The 19395-nt window shown below is 52.1% G+C and overlaps 1 protein-coding gene across 2 annotated transcripts in view; it reads left to right on the forward strand.

The window, feature by feature from the left end:
- STARD8 (StAR related lipid transfer domain containing 8) overlaps positions 1 to 19395 on the forward strand; it is a 78382-nt gene that overhangs the window by 45854 nt on the left and 13133 nt on the right. The window contains exon 1 of one of the 2 annotated variants that reach the window (XM_004064304.4): positions 355 to 518. The exons of the other annotated variant lie outside the window; for it this stretch is intronic. The gene's annotated coding sequence lies outside the window, so the exon portion shown is untranslated. Of the gene's footprint in view, positions 1 to 354; positions 519 to 19395 lie in introns of those variants that run through there. 2 annotated transcript variants of the gene reach the window in all.

A 19395-nucleotide genomic window follows, 5' to 3' on the forward strand; every position in this document is an offset into this window, starting at 1 on the left:
TCACTGAACCCTCCCGGGCACATGGCATATGTGTTTAAATCCCCCAAACAGTGCCGGACTCATTCAGAACCCAATAAATATTAGCCTGTGTGCCTGGCCAAGTCACTCCTTGTGCCTCAGTCTTTGGGCTTGCACCTCCTCCCTGGCAGCGGTGTGACCGGAGGGAAAGGCAGCGGCGAGGGCCTTGGAGGACCTGCAGGCAGTGCCCCGCCCACCCAGATTTGGGTGACTTTCTGGCGAGTCCGGTGGGCCAGACTGCGCCCCCATTGGCCGAGGGGAGGTGGGCGGGGCGTCCCTACAGCCCTACTCGCCGACGCTCCCTCCCCACTCGAGCTGAGTGGACTCGGGTTGACAACGGCTAAGCAGCCGCGGCAGCTGCTCTTCTGGCTGGCACCGTCACCCCTGCCCGACCCCAGGCCCCGCGTGTGTCCCGGACGGAGCAGTCCCTCCTGGGCTTGCCTCCTGCCCGCTCGCTCTGTGTCAGCGCCCGAACCTAAAGGGGTGGACGCGGCCTCCAGGTAGGAGTCTGGGCGACGGCAGGGGGAGATCCAGACAAACGGGGGCGCCTGGGGCTCCCTCTCCCCGTCTTGCCTCTCTGGCGCGCTCCGGCTCGGCCCTTCTCCTAGCGGTTCCGCCGGGCGGCGTACGCAAGAGACAGGGAGGAAGCGAGCCGAGCCACTCCCGCCCCTGGGATTGGGGGGTCAGAGTCGCCGAAATTGGGGGACCCCCGAGCGCGCCAGCCGCGCGTCTTCCAGCGAAGCCTCGCGAGTGGGGCGGTGGAAGGCAGCTGTCCGCCTGTTACCGCCGGGCCCGTGGGTCTCGCAGCCGTCGCTCTGGGGCTTTGGAGGGGCGTTGCAGCTGGCCGGGGGCGGCAGAGCTTCAGGCTCTGTTGCCGGGTCGCGCCAGATCTCCTGCCCTCTCCTTTCTCTGCTTTCGAGGGCATTTCCAGGAAGCCCCCGTCCGGCTGTATGGGTTTTCCCGTTGGCCACTGCCTCATTGCTTTCTCTCCTGAGAAATGCCCAGGACTTCTTGGTATTAAGGTAGCTGCGGGGACCAAGCGAAAACGTTTGGACACGTCTCATCTTCATAGGCCTCATTTTCCCATAAAGTCCAAAATGGGTTTGGATTAGAGGAAAGGCTTTTAGTGGAAGTTTTTGGAATTTCCAAATTAGGTAGTGTGGGGTTCTCTCCACGTTCCTCCTGACACTTGTGAAAGTTGCGCGCTGAATTACGACTCAGGAAACTGGGGTTCAGCCAGTCCATGTGACCTTAGGCGAGTCATACTACTGTGTGGGCCATAGTGTTTTCAGGCACACCTCAGGTGGCAGCTTGATTTCAGTATCTAAAGGGCCCGGTCTCTTTCACCCTGACATTTGTTTACTTGGTACCTGGGGTCAGGCTCCTAACTGGCAGGTAAAAGGTTGTCTCTGAGACGCTCGGGGTGGCAGCAACTATGCACACAGAGAGCTTTGTGGTGATTATGCAGCTAAGCCAGCTGGAAAACTAGAGTGTGCGTGGAGGGGTGGGCGACAGCAGCCAGACCAAGGTAGGGAGAGGTGGGAGTTTTCTTCCAGAGCCTGGGGCCCCAGAGGTTGGGGGCCTCAGTGATTGGGCTGGCTTGGAGCCTATGCTTACCCCCAAGTCCCAGGGCCCTGGCTTCTCTCCCAGTCAGAGCCTAAGCGGGGAGGAGGGGTTAATGAATCACACCCAGGGCTATTTTCAAACCCTGACTCCTCCTGTGCGACCTGCTCCCTCCCCACTCTAGGGTTTGCCGCCCCCCCGCCCCCCCACACCTGTATTATTGCCCTCTGAGTTTTCCTCTCATTTTCATCCTCCTGGAATGAAAAGGGGGACAAATCTTGTCTGCGGATGCGATGGGAAGGTGGGCAGCCCAAAGGCATGGAGAAGAAGGCTGCAGGTGATTTCTGGGTGGCTTTCGCAGTGGGAAGAGTGTGATGGGAAGGGTGGTGTTTTGCTGTAAGGGCATAGGGGTCGGTAGTGAAACTCTTTCACTTTAAAGGTACAGCTGCCATCTAGCTGGACATTCTGGGCTGGTTTTCATTTTAGGGACGTGGCCTTTTGTTAATGTGTTGGACTTTGGATTTTGGATTTCTGCTCCCTAGACCTCTATATTTAGTGCTAGGAAACACCACACTGGACACTGCCTCTCCTGTTTTTGGAGAAGTATGCTAAACCTCTCTGTGCATCTACAGCTCCCCTCCCCCACCTAGAGAGGAGAAGCTGCCTACAGATGATATCTGGAGGTGTTTAGAGCAAGAAGGGCTGAACTGAAGGTGTGCAAAGCAAGGGGGCTGTGTGCCCTGTGTGCTTGCTTGAGACAGGGCTTGCAGTGAGTCATGTGGGGAGGATGGCAGAGCCTTCCTTACTCAAACACAATACCTCCTGAGTTCCAGCAGAGAAGCAAAGAAAGTGGCACCAAGAAGACTCGAATGTTGTCCCTCTCTGTCCTCTTAAAGTTTTAAAATTCCATTATTGGGACTACAGATTGGAGAGGGAGCAGAAGACCCCTGTGTCTAGGTTTAGAGGATAGCAACAGGGACACAAAGGCAAGAAGGTCCCAAAGGGAGGAGGGGATGGAGTCTCCAATTGGGAAGCTGTCACAGCTGCAGCTGCTTTGCTGCTAGGAGACTCCTGGAGCTCCTTATTTGAGCCATGGAAAGTTCAGGTTCAACAGATGGCAGGTTTATCACGTGCAGGTTGTGCCCTCACCTCTTTTCTGGCTAGAAGAAAGAGTTGCCTCTGCCTTGAAAAGAAGAGAAGGACCTTTTGCCTTAGGCTCCCAGTTTGGTTAGGATCAGGTGTCATGGCCCTGGGCCTTGGGAAAGCTGTTCATCAGATAAAATAGGGACAGCAGATTTCAAAGATGCAAGGGCTTTAGGGTGGGAAGTGTGAGCTCCCAGAGATCTAGGTGAGTTTTACATTCTTCCCCACCCCACAACAGGGTAGTTGAGCACTGGGTTGGGCACACAGTTGCTGGTGTCAGGTGTTTATTAAGGGGTCTTGGTTTGTGTGTGCGCACGTGTGCATGGGCATGCATTCGGGAAGGGTCCTGGTAGATAGGAATCAGTGGACTGGAGGCCACAGCCTGGGCCCTTGTCACAAGTCTGAAGTGCTGTGTTTGTGGGTGGAGTTTCCTTTTCCCCAGCCCTGCAGGTTGGTAACTTGCATGCTAAACAGTTGCTGTTCCTGTTTACCTCGACCACACACAGGAATTTTAGAACTGAATGTTAGGTTCCCTAGGAGTTCAGGGTGGTGTGGAGCAAAGAACAGGGGATTGGGAGTTGAACATGGGGAGCTTTAACTCCAGGCTCTGCCGCCCCCCTCAAATTCTCCGACTCTGGGTTTCTCCTCATTTTTTCCACTTCACTGGATTAAACTAGGGGATCCATAGCTAAGTGCTTTGTAAACTACCACGTGCTGTATAAATTATTAGTCATTAAGTTTAGGCTTGGCGCTAGGTCTTGTGGAGGACACAGAGTAAAAACCCCCAGTTCCAGGGAATCTACTATCTAGTTTGGGGGTTAGTGGCATAAATAATACATGCCACTAATTATTTATGTATTAAATAATAATACCTTGGTGAGGACTTCAAAAAAATTATTATGAATAATTTCAAACATATATAAAAATAGAGATAATTAGTGTACTAAGACCCCATGTACCCATCACCCAGTTTCAACAGCCATTAGCCCATGGCCAATCCTGCCCTGTCCATACTCCTATCTACATCATGCCCTTGTTATTTTGAAACAAATCCCAGAAACCTTATCAGTTCATCTATACATATTTCAATACGTATTTCTAAAAGATAAGGATTCATAAAAACAACTATTATCACACCTAAAATAGTTTCTTAATATTATCAAATAACCGGTAAGTGTTCATATTTCCAATTGTTGAGAAGGACTTATTTGCCCTGGACGTCCATTCTGCCCTGGGAAATCCATTCCAGGGAGTGATTGCTTTTGACTGAGGGGAAGGTGACGGACAGAGGCAGTGGCATTTGAGCTGAACTTTGGAAGAGAGGCCCAGGAAAGGTCCCAGCCCAGATGTTAGCCGCCTCTAGGGCTCCAGATCTGGAGGCTGACCCATGGAGGCTTCTTGCGGAGACTTCCTGCCTTTGTTTCTCTAGCAGTAAATGACAGTTCTCACTCTCACACTTGCTTCCCCAGTCCAGGGCACCCAGGAGTTTGGGGTACGCAGGTCTGGGAGAATTCTGGGAGGCTGCTCTCCACCTAGGCCCCTCCCCTGCGCCTGGCCGCTGAGGCCAGTTCAGAGCAAAACAGGATGCATTCAGGATGAACGTCTTTCCCAGCTTGTCATCTAATCACCAAGGCCCAGCTTGGAGCTTCCTCTCTCATTCATGATAAAAACCCTCACTGTCTCTCTTTTCCCTTCCGCCCCAGTAAGGGTGTGCTGACTTCCTCCATATCCGGGCCAGCCCTCTACCCCCATGCGGGGCCGAGGGAGAGATTCCCTCAGTGCAGGCCTCTGCCCCCACCCACCTCACCACAGCCTGTCAGAGAGGGAGAGAAAGACCCCAGGAATGTTCTCCCTGACTGCAGGCTCCTGCTCTTGGGCTGTCCTTGGGAAAAGAGCAGCCTCCTTCCAACAAGCCTGGGGTCCTGCCACTGCTTGGTTAATCATTGAGCCACATAATAACCACCTTGGAAAGTCATCTCTAGGGGATGGTCATTAACTAACTCACTGTCCACCCCAGGCCTTAAAGAGACCATATCCTGAACCCTCACCTTCCCCCAAGGGAACGTTGACAAACATTCACTCACGGGAACTTCTGGGGCCAGTGAAAAGTCTGCCCCTCCGTCCTTTACTTGGCAAACAGAAGCAGTTATTCACACCGTTTGAAGGACATGGGTTCAGCTTGGATGGTATTGAGAAGGGGAGCGGAGTGAATTGATGGGGATTTGGATGGGCAGTGGGGTCCAGCATCAGAGTTAAAAAGGGGTATGGGGGTGTTTCTAGGAGTAGTTGATCCCCTCATCTCAATTTGAAAGTCTAAAAGAGCAAGAAATGCCCACCCAAAGGGTCTGCCGATGCTGGGGATGGGGTGAGGCTGTGTGAATGTGTGTCTGTTTTCAGTACAGCTGTGGGTCCCTCCACACCAGGCTGCAGTGGAAATGGGGACAGCCAACCACATGATTGCTGCTGAGAGGCTGAGGACCTCTGTAAGTGGAGGAGGATGCCTTCCTCCGGGAGCCTGTATCTGGACAAGCAGTGGCACCTGGGAAGGGTCGGGCCAGGACCCAGACCCAGACCCAGACCCAGACCCAATTTAGAAAGCTCCAGACCACATGCAGTTTTCTGCAGTTTCAGTAGGAAGAGAAGGAACCACCCTGTGGGCCTACTACAGAGTTAGGAAACGGCTTCTGCTTCTGCCCCCTCTATAGCTTTCTCTCGGTGAGTGATTTTTGCTTTCTCTGGGCCTCAATTTCCACGACTATAAAGTGGGTAGGGCAGTTGGCAGGCAGACTCAGTGGTCTGTCAGCCTTCCTTTCAGCTATGCAAGTATGCCTCCCCACTCAAGACCCTTTTCTTATCTACCGGGCAATGGTGAGCTGGCTTCAAATTCAACCAGGCCCAGACACTGAATATTCTCAGCTGGCTGGGTCAGTTGGAGCTGGCCAAGCCCTGAATTGCCACAGCTTGGGTTCTCCTTGTGCTTGGGCATTTCTGCAGTTTGCTGTCTGGCCCCTCCCCAAGCCTGTGTCTGTCCCAAGTGGCCAGCCACTCTCTGACCCATTCAGCCACAAGTTAATGAGTGAACTGCTCCCCCTGGGTCGTACCAGCCCAAGGTGCTCCTGGGATCCTAGGTCCCTGTGGGAAGCAGCCAAGGGCCTAGCCAGCTCCAGTCACCTTTATGCTCTCTCCCACAACCCCTCTAGAGGTAGGTATGCAGGCAGAGCTCAGGGCAGAAGGACCTTTAGAGGGCACTAGGTCCAACTTTCCTTCTGAAGCTTGGGGCTTCCCGACAGGTACTTGTGCAGTTCCTGCTCACTCATGTTCAATACCTGGGAATGTGATATGTTTCAAGCAAGTTGCTTTCGTCTTTGGAATGTGTGAAAGTTTTCTCTCATGTTGAACTTAACTGTGCCTCCCTGAGGCTTTTAACCCTGGGTTCCGACTGTGCCCTCTGGGACCACCTGGACCCTGTCTGCTCTCTCTGACCTTCAGGGGTCTGAGGACGGAACCCAAGTGCACCTGTGTCTTCTCTAGGCCAAACAACCTTCAAGCGTCTGCGCTCCTCCTCAGACCTGGAGCAGCCCCCTTCCCAGCCTCATCACTGTCCTCTGTCCTCCCTACATGCTACTGTTTATGGCCCCCTTAACATGTAGGGGCACTGGAAACCCCTCACTCCCCTTAGTTTATTTATAGTCTGAACTTGTTCAGATGACTTTTCCATAATCCTTTTCTGGTTACCACAACAGGTAGACTCCTAACCCCCAGAATCTTGGGTGCAAATACCTTAGACAACACTGATTTGTTTATGGTTCAGGTCCAGCCAGCTCTCACGATTGGAGAGCTCTTGGAAGGTAGGGCCTTCTTATTGGTGCCCCCATAGTGGAGGACAAGCCTGGTGTTAGTAGGTGTTCCCCTTGTTGAGTTAAATACAATGTAATATGTGGGGGGCTTCCAGCGTACCCTGCTTTCCTGCCACTCGGTTTTATCTTTGGAGTTGGTGGGGGGTGGGTGGAGGGAAGGGGATATTTTAGGGTGTACTGAAGCCGGAAATGAGTATGAGCCATGCCCACAGTGGGGCCTAGAAGAGTGAATCAGACAGTGAGAAATACCAACGTAGCCATTCCTTCCCCTGGCAGTTGATGACCATGACTATGAGTCCTCCCATTTCTTCAGTTGCCAAGGCACTTTCACTTCCATGATCCCATTGTGTTCTTAGAACAGCCCTGTAAAGTAGATGGTATGATTTCCCCAGAATGATCTGTGGTGGTCTCCACCTGGGGCCCAGGGAAGGGAAGAACAGTCTCCAGTGAGGGAGGATTTGGAGCCCAGGTCTCCTGACCCTCAGCCCTCCCTGTTTTCCCCAAACCACACCCAGCAGCCATGGCAGCCGGGGCTGACTCGGCAGCTTCCCCACCACAGAGGAACCCCTGCCCTGGCTGCAACTCTGTTCCTGTGAGAGAGTGAGCTCCAAGGGAGGTGGCCTAGGATTTCCTGTCCTTTATCTGGGCTGGCCAAAGGCTGGCCTGTCTGAGGTGTGAGATAGGCACCTGCAGCCAGCCTTTCTGCTCCAGGCTGAGGTCAAGTCAGGCTGTGGCAGAGGCAGTGAGCTTGTGGGAAGAGCTTGTCCCCAAACATCTGTCCTGAGCAGTGCCCACACCAGCAGGGCCTTCTAAATGGGAAAAACAGAGAGGGGAATGTGGAAAAGGGGTCAGAGTGGAGCAGAAGTAAAATACGTCCTGAGCTGTACACAAGCTCTCATGTTCACAGTGCTGGGAGACTTTGGGCAAATTACTTAACTTCTCTGAGCCTTCATTTTGTCGGCTCTAAAATGGAGAAATGTACCCACCTCATGGGGTTGTTGAATATTAAATCCAACAATATAAATAAAATTATTGCCATTATTGTTGCTTGGTAGTACCTTCTGCAGTCCTGTCATTTTGTTGTTTTTCACTGACCTGGGGGTGGGCAGTTCTCAAACCTGCCACCTCGTGGGCATTCGGTCTGGACTTTGCAGTCATTTCAGAGTCCACCTTACCCAGAAAAGCTCCCTTTGGCCATGCCAACCCACAGGGCTCCCTTCCTCTGGCCTTCTTTAGTGGCATTCGTGACACTCAACAGGCTATAGTAGTGATGGTGACACCAATAATAATAGTGAACTCTTCTAAATTCTTGGCAAATTTTAACTTCTTTAGCATTCATGGCAATTCCGTAAGGTAGGTACTGCTATCTTTGTCTCTATTTTATTTAATAAACTTGCCCAAGGTCACATATCCGGGGAGTGATGGAGCTGGGATCAGGACCCAGGTGGTCTGACTCCACCTCCTGACATCTTTAATGACTGGGCCATGCCTCTCTCCGGATGCCTGGCCAGGAGGCAAGAGCTGAGGTTCGGGTCTCCTTCCCCGCCTGAGTGCTCATCACACGCACCAGTGATCAGTCACTTCTGGACAGGCAGTCCCCAGGTCCTTGCCTGTCTGCTCTGTGCACTTCTTCTCACCCTCCATCACCAAGGTGGACAGATGGATAGAGGGAAGACATGGAGGAGTGGGTATTTATGCTCTAAAACAGAGCTGCATTGGGGTGGGGAGGGAGTGCAGGAGGGAGTTGGGCAGTGGGGGTGGCAGTGTGGGCAGTGGGGGTGGCAGTGTGGTTCTGACATCAGCACCAGGCCTGCCTGACTAGCACCTTCTAGTACTGGGGGTGGAGAACAGGGTGCTGGGTGGCATCAGGGAGGAAGAGACATTTGAATATGCTCTCTTGACAACCAGGTTGCATTATTTAGAAGGCATGGGTGGTTAGGGGCTGGCAGGAGGCTGGCTGGATTAGCTCTTATGATCACTAGCTGGCGTGTCCCATGCTAGAATTGGGTGGGAGGAGGTTGTCCGGAAGCTCTAGCCCTCCCCGAAGTGCTTCCATCTCAGGGTCTTGGGGGCTGCAAGCTTCCTTCCCTCAGGCTGTACTAGCTGCCAGCTCCATTGCTTCAGGGCTTATTCCCCTTTATCTTGCCTCCAAAGCAAGCTCCAGGGAGTGCTACGAAGGCCAGTCCATGGTAGCCTCTGTCTCCCTGAGAAGGATGGGCCTGGCAGCAGCTCTGGCCGAGTGCTGCAGGAGAGTTCAGTTTTTGTTCTGTTTTCAGACCTTAGTACCCAGCATAGGGCTTGGCACCAAGTAGGTGCTTGGGTATTATTAGTTGAATAAATTCACAGTCCATGGGGAGTGGATTCTAAGGGGAGAGCCAAGGGAGGCTGAAATGGGAACAGGTCAACAGGAGGGCTGTGGGTATTTAGGTAGGCTTCTGGCCCAATCTGTAGTCCAACAGAAGCTACATGACCTATTGTAGCCTCAGTTTTCCCATTTGTACCATAGGCATTACCTGCTTTGGAGGAGTTCTTGTGGGGACCAAATGACATACAGGATGATCAAGTGCTTTCCCGGCTGATAGGAAGTTAAATTCAGGCTAACCACTCTTACTACAAAAACCCTGGTAGATGATTTTGTGTCTGCTGTGTGCCAGTCCCCAGCCTAGACAATTTCTTTTCTTTAATGAGGAAGATTCTAACTTGGTAGCTCTGACTCTAGAGCCAAACTGCCTGGATTTGCATCTTGGCTCACCTCTTCTTAGCTGCTGACCTTGGGCAAGTTACTCCATATCTCTGGGCCTCAGTTTCCTCCTCTGTAAAATAGAGATATTATTGGAGCACTTAGCTCACAGGTTTGTTGTGAAGATTCAATGACATAATACACATTAAAAAAAAAACTTAAAGAAATGCCTGGGATATAATAATGGCTCAGTACAAAGTCCATGGCTCAGGGCACATAGTAAGTACTGTATAACTATTAGTGTCTGCTATATTTTATTAATAATTACATTCAGTATCTTAAATATTGCTGTCATTAATGAGTAAGAAGTATAGAGCCAGGACCAGGGGCGGTGGTGGCTCACACCAGCAATTTGGAAGGCTGAGGCAGAAGGATTGCCTGAGCCAAGGAGTTTGAGTCCAGCCTGGGCAATATAGGGAGACACCTATCTCTACAAAATATAAAAAATACAAAAATTAGCTGGGCATGGTGGTGCATGCCTGTAGTCCCAGCTACTCTGGAGGCTGAGGTGGGAGGATTGCTTGAGCCCGGGAGGTCGAGGCTTCAGTGAGCTGTGATCATGCTACTACACTCCAGCCCTGGTGACAGAGTGAGGTCTCATTTTAAAAAAAGAAAAGGAAGAGGTACAGAGCCGTGACAAATAGGCTACGTCTTCAGGTGGCTAGCCTGTTAACTCTTCCCACTGTACCCTGTAACTTCTACGCCCATAGGCCCTACAGAGCTGTAAGACCACCATTTGGGGTTCTCCTTCCCTTGGCCCTACCATGGCCTGAGCATGCACGTCATCACCCTTGCCCCCAGAGCCCTAGGCTCCGCCCCTTGCTAGGTGCTCAGCATCACAGCCCTCCCTCTGGCTCTCCTTGGGGCTGGGGGAGGGGTTGTGTCTGCTCCCTTCCCGGGGAGGCCACTTCTCTCAGGCCCATTTCCTTTCTATCAGAGACAATTTTCTCTGGATCACAGGGTGGGGCCAGGCTCCTTCAAGGCATTTCCTGCCCAGGAGTTTATATTTGGCCTGAGCAAAAGGAAAGGGAAGTAGGCAAGGGGGTGGGATGCAGACGTGGTGGCACAGGGTCAAAACAGACAAGTGCCAAGACTTTCCAGGCCAAGAGAGGGAGGCAGGAGGTAGGCATGCCCCTTCTCTCAAGTGAACGTGGGTGCCCTCCCCTGAGCTTGGCAGAGTGAAGTGCTCCTTCAGGTCATAATGCCTCCACCATCAAGCAGAGTTCATTTTCTGTTCTCACATCTCTGAGCCTTGGTTCCTGGCTATGTGGTTTCTGTCCTAGGGCAAGGCTTTGAGGTGAAGACATGTGCTCAATTCCATTTCTAGTGCTGTGGTGATACCAGACAAGTGAGCAGAGTCAGAGGCCTCTATACTGTGTAGTTGGAAGTAGGGCTTCCTGTCTGTGTGTTGCCAGAACATTCGGCCCTTAACACACTGCAGTGGCAACACAAAGACCAAAAGTACCCAGTGCAGAGAAGCCCCCAGTTGAATGGGGGATAGACTCACATGCTGCCGAGATGATCATGGAAATGTGTTAGGGGACTGCTTCATTGAACTGAGCCACTGGGTGTTAGGGGGTTGGTGAGAGGTCAGGGGAGGCTTCGCGGGAGGGGGTGTTTGACCTCCAGCTTGATGAATAAATAGCAGTTTGAAGCTTCAAATCAGGCCATGTCTAGATTGTGCAGAGCCTTGAATGCCAGGGAGCAGTCAAGACTATCTGCCCCAGGCTGTGGGAGCTCTTTAGGTTGTAGAGTAGGGGAGCGGCCAGGTTAGAGCTGGGCTCTTGGAAGAAACAGCTGGCAGGATGGCCCCTTGAAAGGAGAGGCTGGAGGCTGGGAACTTGGAGGGCTGAAGTAATCCAGGCAGAAGAACCTAAAGCACAGTTGGGCAGGAAAAAAACCCAACCATTTGATGGAAAAGTTGGTAGAATTTGGTGCCTAAATACATGTGGCCAGAAGAGAGCAAGGATGACTTGAGGTTTAAGCCTAGGCAGTGGGCGTATTGGGAGGCAGGAACATATAGAGAGCTGGTTTGTGGGAAAAGATGGGTTTGCTTTGCGTTCCCACTGAGGATCCTCGCTTGGGTCCTCAGAAGAGAATGTGAAGGAAGAAAGCTCCCCCCACTAAGACAGCCACTACGCATCACACACACCTCTGCTGCAGCTCTAGATTTTGGGGAACGGCCATTAGGAGATGTGGAAACTGAGGTTCAGACAGAGGTAATGGCTTGCCTGAGGTTATGCAAGTTGCTCATGGAGCTAAGGCCAGAAGGTAGTTCACCTGACTGTTAGTCCAATACTTTCCACTCAAACCACAGTGGAGAGCAGTCACCGCTGGCCTAATATCTGCCCCAGACCGGTTTGGCTGGCATCATTTATCTCTAGGCCAGGGACTGGAGATGGTGGAGTAGCACATGGCTCATTAAAACAACTCTCTCTTTCCTAGGCACCATGACCTTGTCAGAGCACCTGGGACTGGGTTGGGGGCAGGAGCCCCTTGGGGGCAAGAAAACTAATGGAGCAACTGCAGCAGAGCAGGTGGCAGCTTTGACCTTCCCTGTCATAGGGAAACCCAGTGCCGGGCAGGAATGTTAGCTGTCTACTTTGGTCCTGCCATACCAAGCTCAAGCCCGGGAGCCCACAGGCTGGGCTGCCTCTGGACACAAATTCTCCAGCAGCCTCAGTGGGCCTGAGGTCTGGTTTAACCTCAGGGTGCTCGTGACTCTCCCTCATTTACAGCTGCACACAGGAGCTCAGGCCACTGCTTCATGGAGAGGAGTGGGGAACCACAGTTGGGGGTTTCTTGTGTAACTTCCATTTTTAAATAAAATGCCAAACCAGAATTGCCACCTCTTCCTGGCCTATCCTGCAAGGTGTCCACAGTGTGCAAAGGCTAGGGACCACCACTGAATGTTGCACCCATTCTTCACTTCAGTCCCCAGGACATCCTGGGGGGAGGGTGGGCTGCCCAGAGGGGCCCGAGGCCCCAGATAAGGCAGAGGCCATCCCTCAGGATCTCGTGCTTCAGATCTGGAGTCAACCTTTCTTTGTCTGGGGCTGTCTGGTGTGGTGTATGATGTTTAGCAGCATCCCTGGCCTCTACTGAGTAGATGCTAGCAGCATTTACTCCTTGACCCCCACCAATTGAGATGACCAAAAACGTCTCCAGACATTGCCAAATGTCCCCTGGGGGAAAAATTGTCCCTGGTTGAGAATCCCTGTGGTAGACACTAGAAGTTTTTTCTGGGGTGTGCAGTGTTGAGAGAGGGATGTTATATAGAAGGTAGAACCACACACCTGAACCTACCACTGGCCAGCTAAAAGATTCAGTGGCTTGTTTTTCTTGCCACCCTGTCCTAGGGGCCCCTCCTGGGCTGTTTGCTTTGGTGGTGCCTCCTTTGTGACAGGGAGGCTCCAGAAGTGTTGCTCGCATGGGCCTGGAACTTGGCATCCAGCTGTAGCCCCGGCCAAGACCGAGGCTGGCATCTGAACAGGTGCAGCAGGGCCCTGAGTTCTGCCCGGTGACCTAACAAGCCAGAGGCCAGCCAGGGTCCAGCACTGCCAACCTAGGCTGGGTGAAATACAGAGGCCCTTCCTGTGGTGCCCCTCCTGTGAGGTTTGGAATGTGGGATGAGAGCTATTTTGGTCCTGTCTCCTTTCCTCCCTGTGCCTCCCTCTGTAAGAATCAAGTTAGAGTTGTGATTCCAGTGAAGAGCAGCAGGAGCAGAGAGAGGCGCCAGTGAACTGGACCGCCCCATAGATAGGGCATTGCAGACCCTCTTGCATGTCTGCTTCAAGGTCAGGAGGGAAAGTCTTGGTGGCCCTGTAATCCCTGACAGCTCTTAGTACAGGTCCTCATGAAGGTCCCTTTCCCACTGTTCCCCAGGGAGAGAGGTGGCATAGCCAGTCAGCCACCCATTACAGCACTTCTTCTAGGGGCACTGCCAACCTAGAGGGTAGCTTTGTGCAAATTCAAATGAAACAGTGCCCCTGAGGGATGCAGCCCTGTGCCAGGGCTCAAGCCTTGGTGGGCAAGCTTATTTTGGCCTGGGTCCCTTAGTGTTTCCTTAGGGGAGGCTAAAAGAAGCTGCTCAGAGCAGTTGGGGCCACATGCTGAGGATGGTAGCTTCTGAGATACAAGCCCTCTGCAAAAAGGCCAGCACCTTCTCCTTAAGAGGGGTCCCTCTAGGGTTGGAGAGCAGGCAAAGGAAATGGGCCTTGTAGCAACCAAAAGAGATGATCTGAGAAGCAGTTTGCCGGGGCCTAGGATTTCTGAGCAGCAGTAGCAGGGCCTTCAGTGGTAGGCGACTCCTTGCCTGCCTCCTAGCCCTGCCTTGAGGGACCAGCCTCACAGAGCCTGCCTTGGGAACTGGGGTTGTCACATAGATAGTGGCATCACAGGTCTTTCTCCGCCGCTCAGGACACTGGCTTTTCCTCCTGCACTCACTGAAGGTGGGAGAGACAAACATGGAGACCAGACCCTGTTTTGGAGGCCCCCATCCTCTGGCGAGGGCCACGGAGGAGATGCTTTTCCAAATAGGAAGCTAAGTCAGGTAAAGGAGGCCACCACGTGTTTAAAGTCACCTTAAGGAGCAGGTCAGCTAACTGAATGACCTTCACAAGCACCCACTGCCTGCCTTCCCTCAGCCATCGTAGACATTCACACTGATGCTGGTCACTCTCCCTGCTCCTGCACTCAGGTCTAGAGAGAACGTGGGCCTGTGAATAGAACAGGCCTGTGACTGGTCTCTGGGTAGAATTTTCCAGGGACCTATATCTGTGGCTTTCTAGCAGGCCTTTTCTGTTTAGGGCGGTGGTCTTTATCTTGGGCTGTACTTTAGAAGCACCGGGAGAGCTCTCAAAAACAAACAAACAAAAATGAACCCTATCCCCAGAGAGTTTAATTTAACTAGTCATGGGTGGGGCCCATTAGTAAAAGCTCCCCAGGAGATTTTAATGTGCAGCCAGATTTGAGAGGTGAGGGAGGAATGGGACGGGACACCCAAGAGCTCCAGCAGTAATAAAGGATGCTTTCATCTATGTCCCTGTGACATCCATCCATTGCTTGTCTTGAGTCCTGTATCTTCCCACCCGGTCCCCATGCCTGATACTGTCTTTATGGGTAGGCATGAGCAGGCTGAACCCAGGACCGGGGCAGCTCTCTTACAACCCACTGAGTGACCAGAAGGTACAAGGACTAGGGTTGCCTAGTAGTGGTGTGAAGAGGGGGTACCTAGCCCAAGAGTGGGGTTGGTGACACTGGTTGGCTGAGGCCTTACTTCCTGTAGTCTAGATTAGATGCCTGTTGCCTTCTCTCTTCCTCCTGACTCTTTTCTCTCACCTCTTTTCAACTGGTACACAATCTGAACTGTGTCTTAAAGACTAGATGGGTACAAAATTCAGCTCATCTTAACAAAAATAGCCTTCGTTAATGATAACTTTTATATAGCCACTTTCAAAACCAGCAAAAGCCCGATCAAATCTATAAGGTAACCACAGTGGTAGACAGGAAAGTCGTTAGTCTCCACTGTATAAATTTGGAAACCAAAGCTTAGAGAATGACACGAGTTGTCTCAGATGACTTAGTGGCAAGCATGGAAGCTGGCTTGATTAGAAAAAAGCTTTTTTTCCAACTTAGTGATCATCTATGGGCATTATTGCATCTCCCAGTGAGAAATGTTGCTGCCTCTTTCCTGGGTGCATAAGCCCTATGCTTGAGTGTTTCTCAAGACCAGAAGGCCTGCTTTTTTCCTGGTTGCGTCCTTCTCAGCATAGAAAACTGCTCTGTGCTGTCTCTGGGATGTGGCCTGTGTAAATGTAGGTGCAGATACTGTCATTGACCTCAGAAAGCATGTGCTGCTGCTCAGCCTTTCCTTCTCTGATGCTCGCTCCAGGAGACCTGTGGGTTTGGCTCTGAGGCCTGATTGGACTCTGGAGCTTTCTAGTATGCCCTCTCCCCTGACTCTCCCAGCCTGGGTCATCTGGGCCCCTCCCCCAGGGGCTTAAGTCTCAGTGGAATCCAGTTTGTGCCAGCTGACTGCTGTTACTGACCTATCCTGGCACATCACCTAAGCTTTGGCCAGAGCATGCACCGCCTGCAGAATATAGCCTTTAAAACTGCTGGCAGCCATGCCTTGGAATCTGCATATCTGGATACAGAGGTAGGGCAAGGGGCCACAGACATTCCTACCTCACTCACCTCAGCCTGCCCATTGTCACTCTCCCCTCCAGATACATAAGCCCATCCGCAGTCTGGGCCACCTGGGCTTCAGCCCCAGGTGAATCGAGTCTACTGGGGGTGGGGGTGGGGTCGCTCCTGGCCTCAGCCTGGGCAGGCTGAGATGAGTGGGAGGGACAAGGCAGAGCACCTCAGTTCAGCCTTTAATCACCAAGACATATGTCCATGACTGATCCATCTGGGAGGGAGCCTTGGGGCCTCCCAGCCCTCCATGAGATGGTGTATTGTGGGGAGCCAATGTCCCTGACATCTTGTTTGGTAATAACCCATTACATTCTCTAGATTCCTGTTAAGGAGGGCTGGTGGGGAATTCAGTCTGTAGCCCTACTCCAAACTCCTTTGCTCCTTTGTCTTTGGAGCAATTGCAGCCTCTTTGAAGGCTCCTTACCTCACTTCCCCCAGCCATTTGGCTGCAATTCTGACAGTGGTCTGGGCAAAGCCATTGTCCAGACCCACAGGGGAACGCAGCAGCTGGGCTTCTTTCTCTAATTTCCTCTTTTTCTTTGGGACCCTTCAGAGTCAGAGTTGGGGTGGAACACATTTGTTGAGTACTTGGTATTATGTGCCAGGGGCTTTTACTTTCTGTAGTATTTTATTTAATGCTCTCAGTAGCTATAAGATGTGGATGCTGGCTGGGTGTGGTGGCTCACACCTGTAATCCTGGCACTTTGGGAGGCTGAGACAGGGAGACAGGAGGATCACTGGAGGCCGGGAGATGGATACCAGCCTGGGCAATATAGTAAGACCCTGTCTCTACAAAAAATAAAAAGAAAATTAGCCAGGTATGGTGTGGTGTATGCTATTGTAGTCCTAGCTACTCAGGAGGCTGAGATGGGAGGATCACACAAACCCAGGAGTTTGAGCCTGCAGTGAACTGTGATAGCGTCACTGCACTCCAGCTTGGTTGACAGAGTGAGACCCTGTCTCAAAAAGAAAAAAAAAACCCATAAACATGAAAAATAAAATAAAAATAGAAAAAAGATGTGGATGCCATGGCTCCTATTTTACCAAGAACGAAACAGAAACCTGGAGAGGTTATACAACTTGCCCAAAGTCAAAGAGCTAGTGACTGACAGCATCAGGATTTGAACCCTGGGTTGTGACTCCACTAGACCAGAAGGAGCAGGAAAACAGCCTGGGGGGCTGGGGTTGGTTCCTTTGAGTCTGAGCTCCTTGCTTGGCTGGCATGAGGGCAGGTGGCATAATGCAATGGCAAAGAGCACTGAACATGGAGTGAAAAGATCAGGGTTATAGTCTCAGCTGTGACACTTTACCCTGTATGACCTTGGAAAAGTCTCTTGGGCCTCAGTAGGCCTTATACTGTAACTTTTAAAAAATACCAATGTGGAGAGTCCTACCACTGATCAATTAAGCCAGCCTTCTGGGGAAGGGGCCCTGGGCACTGGTATTTTTTAAAATAACACTTCCTAGCTGATTCTTATGTGCATCCAGGGGTGAGAATCACTGAGCAATGTGATTTAGACCAAGACTTTTCAAACTTTAATGTGTTTGCCCAAGGGTCTTCTTAAATATAGTGGTTCTGGGTGTGGGGCTTGGGATTCTGCATTTCTAACAAGCTCCCAGGTGATGTTGATGCTGCTAGTCTGGGACTACACTTTGAGTAGCAAGGGGCTACAGGGCTCTAGGTAGTCATGAAAGAACTTGGCATTGACCTGAGTGAGATGGTCCCCTTCTGCAAACCCCCAGCTAGGGCCAATGCCTAGCATCAGGGGAGGGAGGTGCCTCTCCTACCCTCTCCATTAGCCATGAGTAACTGAGGGCTGCAGTGGGATTTTAAGGGTGTGTTCCTGGCATGCAGGCCTACCCTAGAGATTTGCTCCCTTTCCTGGGGTGGCCATACTTGTGACCCTTTAGGGGCCACTGTCTGCTCCTGCGCCTGCCTCTCTGGAAGTCCTAACCTGGTCCATTTTATGGCACCTCCCTTTTGTCCTAATAACAGGAAAGCAGAGCTGGCTGCCAGGATGTGTGCTGAGATGGGGAAAGGGTCTCATCCCAGGGGCATGACAGGAACAGGGACAGGGAAGTGGCTGTGGCAGCCAGCTCAGCTGTCCTAGCAGCAGAACCATGTTCCTCACAGGCTCCCTGGGCAGCTCCCTTTGGACTGGTCTTACATCACCTAGACTACCACTGGCCTGGAGCACAGGATCCTTTTTCAGGCTTGCATTGCCCCCTGCCAGACAGGTGGAGGTACTGCTAGCAGGGCTCTGTCAGACACTTTCCAGGGACCCCTCAGAGGTCCTGGCAATTCCTAGATATCTTAGGTTAGGAAGTTGCAGTAACATAAAACATACATGTATGCATGCACACACACACACACACACACACACGGAGAGAAAGAGACGAAAGAGAGAGAGACAGAGAGACAGAGAGAGAAAGAGAGGCAGATGCATGCACAGACTGAGGTGCCTGTGGGTATATACAGGTGCATGGTCCCATAGTGATCCTCATGAGTCATGGACATGAGCAGATTTGGCTACAGCTACATGTAGAGACAGATGCTGTGGTGGGCACTGACCTGTTGCATTCACTCACAGAAATGCACAGATGTTCATCCTTGCCCTTACCTCCATTTGCCCCCAAAACCTGCAGGGGCTCCAGGGGCTGCAGAGCCCTCTCTTCTTTCCCTCAAATCCTCATCAGTGTGTGACCCTTGAGGAGCCCATTACTTTTTCTGACTGACTTCTGACTTCCCCCACTCTTCCCTCCACTGTCTACTCACCTAGCATCTCTGAAATACTGTTTTGTCCTTCATCTTATCTGTCCCAGCCACTAGGATTTCATCCTGGGTTTCCTTGTGAGTGAGCACTGGGAAGAGAGAGCTCTTCCTGTCTTGGAAAAACCTCACCAGCCTCCTTAGAGTCCTCTGGTCAGGGGGGCCAGGCGAGACTGTGGCCACAGGTGCTGAGGAAATGGAGGACGTGTTGGGGGCAGGACTCCATGGCAGGATCAGCTCTGCGAAGCCAGCTGACTTCCCTCACCAACCCGGTGATGCCAGGTCCCATGGTCCCAGCCCCATTCATCTTGGCATCACCTGGGTGGGAAGCAAATAACCGCCCAGGCAGGTACAGGGCTTTGCTGCTGGTATTTGGCCTACCCTGACTAGGAGCGCCTCCTCTGTGGCTTTAGTCCAGCTGCACATCTCTGCTGGTGCTGGCAGGGGTGCTCAGCTCTGTGCCAGAACTCCCAGAGCAGAAGCGACAGGCTGACCTAGCCATGGCCCCCCAAGACCCCGACAGGCCAGTACTGTGTCTTCATGACACTCAGCACTGCACTATGACACAAATAGGCCAAGAGGGCTGGGGCAGTACTGGGAAGCTCCCTGAGGAGGGAGGACTGTAATGAGCATGGGGGTGCTGCTGTCAGACTCAGCTGGGATTCCAACCCTGGCACTGCTGCTTTGTCCACTGTGAGATCGTAGGCTGAGCCTGTTCGTTTGTCTGTAAAATGTGGATAGCAAAGCCATCACCAGTTATTGTGTGTGTGAAATGAGAGTTGGCTGTCGTCAAAGTGCTGAAGAATGTTAGATGCGATGATGAGAAAGAGAATGATAGGAATGGTTGAACATTCCTACTTCCTGCCTGGACTAGGGTGGTCTACCCAGGGCCTTGGAAGGGGGTGAGTCCCTCAGAAAGGCTCGGGGGTGGACACAGCTGTGGCTTCTTATCCCAGCAGGCCTCCTTGACCCCAGATGATCCTGGTTCCTGGGCAGGGGGTGGGAGAGTGGGAGGGGTTTGGAACAGGCAGGGAATGAGACTCAAGAAAGCCAGGGCCAGGATGCCCAGACAGTAGGGCTTGGGGAGCAGAGGGCCTCCTGGC

Source organism: Gorilla gorilla, chromosome X (assembly GCF_029281585.2).
Source record: "Gorilla gorilla gorilla isolate KB3781 chromosome X, NHGRI_mGorGor1-v2.1_pri, whole genome shotgun sequence".
Lineage (NCBI taxonomy): Eukaryota > Metazoa > Chordata > Mammalia > Primates > Hominidae > Gorilla > Gorilla gorilla.